This window comes from Muntiacus reevesi, chromosome 2 (genome assembly GCF_963930625.1).
Source record: "Muntiacus reevesi chromosome 2, mMunRee1.1, whole genome shotgun sequence".
NCBI classification, from domain to species: domain Eukaryota; kingdom Metazoa; phylum Chordata; class Mammalia; order Artiodactyla; family Cervidae; genus Muntiacus; species Muntiacus reevesi.
The window spans coordinates 117,924,411-117,930,689 of record NC_089250.1 but is presented as its reverse complement, the minus strand read 5'-3'; the positions used below and the strand labels follow the sequence as shown (position 1 = coordinate 117,930,689).

Sequence of the window (6,279 nt, the reverse complement as noted above, 5' to 3'; positions counted from 1 at the left end):
GAGAGGGTGAGAGGTATGGAAAGAGTAACATGGAACTTACATTATCATCTGTAAAATAGATAGCTGAGGGGAATTTGCTGTGTGGCTCAGGAAACTCAAACAGCAGCTCTGTATCAACCTAGAGGGGTGGGATGGGGAGGGAGATGGGAGGGAGTTTCAAAAGGGAGGGGGTGTATATGTACCTGTGGCTGATTCATGTCGAGGTTTGACAGAAAACAAAATTCTGTAAAGCAATTATCCTTCAATAAAAAATAAAAAGAGGCACTACCGGGCTGGGCCAATCAGAGAGCAGAGTGGGGCCCCTCCCCGCCGGCGACTGGAGGAGCGAGATGGGCTGGGGTGGTGGCTCTGGTGCATGCACTCCTCCTCCGCAGTTTGTAGACTGCTGTGAATCCGTGCTCCTACCCTGCGCGAATCCACAAGCCGCTTTCCCTGCTGTCTAACCCGCTGGGCTTCGCGATGCCACTGGACCTCAGCAAGTGGTCCGGGCCTTTGAGCCTGCAGGAAGTCGATGAGACGCCGCAGCACCCTCTGTGGCAGGGCGGAGGTCGACGAACTGTGCCAAGTGCTGACACCCACCCAGGTTAAGACCCGGCCTACTAGCATTACATGGGATGACCTTGATACAGGTAAATTATACACCTTGGTCTTGACAGATCCGGTGCTCCCAACAGGAAGGACCCCAAATACAGGGAATGGCACCATTTCCTGGTGGTCAACATGAAGGGCAAGGACATCAGCAGTCACAGTGCCCTCCGATTATGTGGGCTCTAGGCGTCCCAAGGGCACAGGCCTGCACCGCTGCGTCTGGCTGGTTTACGAGCATGGTGACGATCCCATTCTCAGCAACTGATCTGGAGACCACCGTGGCAAATTCAAGGTGGCCTCTTTCCGCAAAAAGTATGAACTTTGAACCCTAGTGGCCGGCACGTGTTACCAGGCTGAAGGAGATGATTATGTGCCCAAACTCTAGGAGCAGCTGTCTGGGATGTAGAGGAGTTGGACACTGTCCCAGAGTTCCCAAACAGTGTTTCAGTTTAGTGATGCATGTAGATTTCCCCTCATCTCCCTGCCCAAGCCCTGAGCGGTCAGATTTAGATTTAGGGTGACTTTTCTTTCCTTTTGCCTGTCTTGTATAATTTTAGGGAGTGTATGTTTTGATCAAATTTGAACTCCGTTTTGGTGGGGGGATTCTTTGGTACTGTGATGGGGTTTATCAAAATATTAATACAAGAACAACAACCCAGACTTAAAAGAAGAAAAAAAATTCTGGTAAAAAGACCAGGTCTGCAGTATTAGAGCTTCAAAGAATCTTTGAAGTGAAGTCGCTCAGTCGTGTCCGACTCTTTGTGACCCCATGGACTGTAGCCCCCAGGCTCCCCGGTCCATGGGATTTTCTAGGCATGAATACTGGAGTGGGTTGCCATTTCCTTCTCCAGGGGAATCTTCCCCACCCAGGGGTCGAACCCGGGTCTCCTGCACTGTAGGCAGATGCTTTACCGTCTGAGCCACTAAAAAATCTTTAAGGGAGGTTGAAAACAAAAAAAGAGATTGATTGCCTCCACCTTTGTGAGCCTGAGCACAGAATTGTGTGTGAAAGCACCTACTGGCATGTGTTTTCATGGCCTTGTCTCACCAAGACAACCAGGGGCTGGCATGTCCACTAACCCTTAACGTCTCAGGATGGTTGCTGGGTGTCAGTGTCCTGCTCTGGCTCCTTTAAAGAGCAATACTGGAAAAAGCTCAGAGAAAAAGTCGTTTTGCTGTTAAAGCCTGGCCATCTGGATGAGCAGCAGGGCTGGGTAAGAGGTTATCAGAAATCCAAAAGTCTGTGCTTGTTAAATTGATTCCTCTTTGGTGTAAGAAAGAAAGCCAGTCTGGAGTTGGTGAATGTTATGTTAATTTTGCTGTTTGCTTATAGTTGAACAAAAATAAAGACACTGTGTAGATGGAAAAAAAATGAAAAGAAAAGAAAAAAGAATCAAGATGAACATTTTAAATTACTTTAAATATTTCTGACTTCAAATTTCTAATTTATGTAAATAAATTGTGTTGTTTTATACAATTTTTCAATTGAGAAAGCTCATGGAGCAACTAAAAATTAGACCAGAAGTCTATCTTTCTAGATATATATATGCATACACACACCACTATAGTATATATTCATAAAAATAGAATTATATTGTATATTGCTTTGTAGCCTCCTTTTTTCTTGCAACATCTTGTGACAAATTTCTCATGTCATTAAACATTATTTTTCAATGACTGCATATTAAATCTTTATATAAATTAAAAAAAAACGTGCTTGCAGAACAATCACAGAGATAATAGTGGGTTTGCTGTAGTCCTGCTGGCTGTTGCACTTGCCACTGGAGAATGACAGGACTTTGGAGGTGGCGCATCTCTTGTTGGCTTCAGAGCCCTCAAGCAGCTAGTCTCATTGAGGGTTCATGCCCCGTGGGGGTGCCGAGAAAGTCCAGCTTTGTTGAAGACGGTGGAGTGCAGGGGAAAGGAGAGGGGATGTGAGCAACCACAGTGTCTTTTAGGTGAACTTCCCTTTTTTGTAGAGTGCTTGAGTGTGGCTGCACCCGCATCCCAGTGCCTTGGATGTGTAATAGGAACCTACATCCTAGTCATTTGCATTCCTGAACTTGACAGGATCCAGCGGGGCTGATCCTGAATGATTTGTATTCCTTTGTGTTTGTGTCAGAACTCCAAGAGGGTGGATGGTTTGGGCTGTGCCAAGGGGAATTCAGGTTGGCGAAGTTAGTTCCTGCCACCTTTTAAATGACACATGGTCAGCAATTACCTAAGGAAATGGAGGTTGTAGCAGAAAGCTGTAGATTTTCAACAAACTCCATTTCTTTTTTTCTTTCTTTCCTGCCCCACCCTGGCAGGACACACAGCTTGAATACATTTTTGAGTCCTCTTGGCAGTTAGGTGATAGTTTTGGCAAATGGACTGTTGATAGAAGTGATGGCTGCCATTTCTAGGCCCTGCATCTAAAATACATCCTGTGTTGCGGACTTCCTTGGCGGTCCAGTGGTTAGGACTCTGTGCTCCTGAGACAGGGGGCCTGAGTTCGATCCCTGGTTGGGAAACTAAGATCCCACATGCTGCTTGGTCTAAAACAATGAAGCAAAACGAACAACCCTCCTGTGTGATAGACACTCCATACTGGCTCTCTCTTGCCGTGTTGACCAGACAGATGCAGAAGACCCAGTGCAGAACTTCAAAGTCTAGAGGGCTCCAGAGGTTCAGCAGATAAGAGGTGCAACTTAATGGAAGGTGCCTGGGTCCCTGAAGTACTCCATGGAGTAGAGCAGCTCTTGCTTATCCCTCCTCCCTTGCCAGCTCAGTGTGGCCTCTGACGTTAGCAAGAAGCAGACCTTTGTTGCATTAAGCCCCTGAGATCTGGGAGTTGTTTGTGAAAGCACTGAGTCAGCTCTTTAACACAGCAACCTTCCAGCCTCCCTCGTTGGTCCTGTCTCATCTCCCTGAGCTTCCAGTTTTACTGTTAAGTACTTAGGAGACAAGGTTAAAGAGTAGGCAGAGGTCCTACTGCCGGAGAGTTGACAGAGACACTGGGAGTTGGAGAAAGGGAGCCCTGGTGTGTTGACTCTCTGTGTTACTTGGTCACTACCATGTGCCAGGATGTGCAGGAAGTTCTCCTGTCAGAGTGTGACTGTGGTTGGCACAATACCTGCTGTTTCCAGAAGTGCTGGCTGTGCAAGAAGAAGGTGGCCCTGTGGAAACTGGGCCCTCCTGTTCCTGCAGAAGTACTCTGTCCATGATCCTCTGAGCACTGGAGACCATGAATGGGGACAGGCCCTGCCCATCCTGGGACATCGAGCTGCTCTCCAAGGCATGCAGGAATGGAACAAGTTCTTCTTCATTGTGGAAAAGAAATTCCAGGCTTAGGGTCAGACAGATGTAGGTTTCAAGTTTGCTTTGATATTTGACTAGCTATGGACAATCTTAATATCTTCTAATTTCATTTTTTCACATTTATTTATTTTCTATTTATAAATCTAGAGATATACTCTGATATGCATCTGTTTTATCTATGTATCTATCTATCTAATTTATTTATCTATCTAATCTTCTCTGGTGGCTCAGATGGTAACAAATCTGCCTGCAATGTGGGAGACTGGTTCCATCCCCTAGTTGGGAAGATCTTCTGGAGAAGGGAATGGCAACCCAGTTCAGGTTTCTTACCTGCAGAATTCCATGGATAGAGGAACCTGGTGTGTCCATGGGGTCACAAAGAGTTGGACATGACTGAGGGCTAACACTTTCATTTTCACTTTCAATCTATATATATGTACTTATATATTGTACATTATTTATCTTTATATTTTTATCTATTGGTTGTTGATCACAATAAGTAGATTTAAAAAAGATTATTTTGTGGGAGAAGGCGAGGGTGGGATGTTTCGAGAGAACAGCATCGAAACATGTATATTATCTAGGGTGAAACAGATTACCAGCCCAGGTTGGATGCATGAGACAAGTGCTTGGACCTGGTGCACTGGGAAGACCCAGAGGGATTGCGTAGAGAGGGAGGTGGGAGGGGGGATCGGGATGGGGAATACATGTAAATTCATGGCTGATTCATGTCAATGTATGACAAAACCCACTACGGTATTGTTGAGTGATTGGCCTCCAACTAGTAAAGATGAATGAAGGAAAAAAAAAAAAAGATTATTTTACACAGCCCTCAGTAGAGTGCCTAATATATGCCATGTCCTAAGTATGTTAGCTCTGTGCATGGTAGTAAATACAGTAATAATAACTGCTTAATGAGTGCTTTGTTAATTCATTTGGTCCTCACAATAAGCCTGTTACTTAGGTCTGTTATCAGCTCCATTTTCTATATAAGTAAGCTGAGGTAGAGTTATATACCCTCTGCAGTTCATCTGGTTATAGAGTTAGAGCTAATGTTCAACCCCACCCAATAAAGAGTCCCTGCTCTTAACTACTAAGATGAAAGTGAGGAAGAAGGTGACAAGGATGATGTCAGCATCATCTGGTTTACCAACCTTTCTGTAGGGGGCTTTGCCCATAGGAGGATTTCATTGTGACTGAGGTTCCTTTGCCTCTGGTTTCCACGGATCCCAATTTGGGCAGCTGAAGCATGTTTAGATGCAAGAAACATGCACACTCTCAGTGTGCAAAGCATCTCCGCACACTGCCAGTCCTACATGTCCCAGCAATGCTGCCAAGAAACTGGCTTGGGAAAAAGAGGCAGACTGGTGCTATACTGTGAGGGGTATGGCTTCTCCTGTTCATGCCACCCACAGCTTCCATGAGGAAGCCCTGAGGAGGTGCCACTCCTCAGGGGCTGTTTTGGAGGACTGGAAGTCTGCCTTTACCACCTTGCTGCTGTCCTCTGTGGATGTAACTGGAGAAGTCAAGATTTTCCTTGACTTCTACCACTGCCTGTGGCTCATGGTCCTCTTGTCCTGTAAGCAAAATAGATTCCTGCAGCAGTGCAAGCATCTCATCATCCTGGGTAAAGCCTTGCCAGGGCCTGTCCAGCACCCCTGATGGTGCCACCAACTGGGATGATGCCAGTTCTGGCCCTCAGTGAAGGTCACATTATGTGTGGACACAGGTGTTGATCACATGATGACCAACTACAGTGGACCTGGGCCTGCAGGCCCATCCTAGGAGGCTCATGACCCCTGTTTGGGATGTGGTGGCTGCTTCTGTCTCAGCAGCACCCAGCACACATGATGGTAACAGCGGTGTCCTGGGGGCTGAGCCTTACCCTCCCCTAGTGACATGGTCGTTTCAGCTGAGAAGTAGAAAATACTAGATATATCCAAATAATCATAACTGTCATAGACTGAATTGTGTCTCCACACTTATATATCATAAATTCACTAACCTTCCAAAATGACTGTATCTGGAGATAAGAAAGTGGTCACTCAGTCGCGTCCAACTCTTTGTTGGTCCCATGGACTGTAAACTACCAGGCTCCTTCATCCATGGGATTTTCCAGGCAAGAATACTGAAGTGAGTTGCCATTTCCTTCTCCAGGAGATCTTCCCAACCCAGGGTTTGAACCCAGGTCTCCTGCATTATAGGCAGACACTTTACCATCTGAGCAACCAGGGACGTGCTGGTGATAGGTTCTGGAGATAGGTTCTTCACAGAATGATTAAATGAAGTCATAAGGGTAGGGACTTAGCATAGGATTAGTGATGTTCATTTGGGACACCCAAGGGCAATGATGAGAGTAGAGACCAGGCCCTCGAGGGATTCCCATGAACA

The 6,279-nt window shown here is 46.1% G+C and overlaps 1 pseudogene; it reads left to right on the top strand.

The window, feature by feature from the left end:
* The first annotated feature begins 459 nt into the window (after positions 1-459).
* Positions 460-1,294, top strand: LOC136158148 (phosphatidylethanolamine-binding protein 1 pseudogene; annotated as a pseudogene).
* The last annotated feature ends 4,985 nt before the right edge of the window (positions 1,295-6,279 follow it).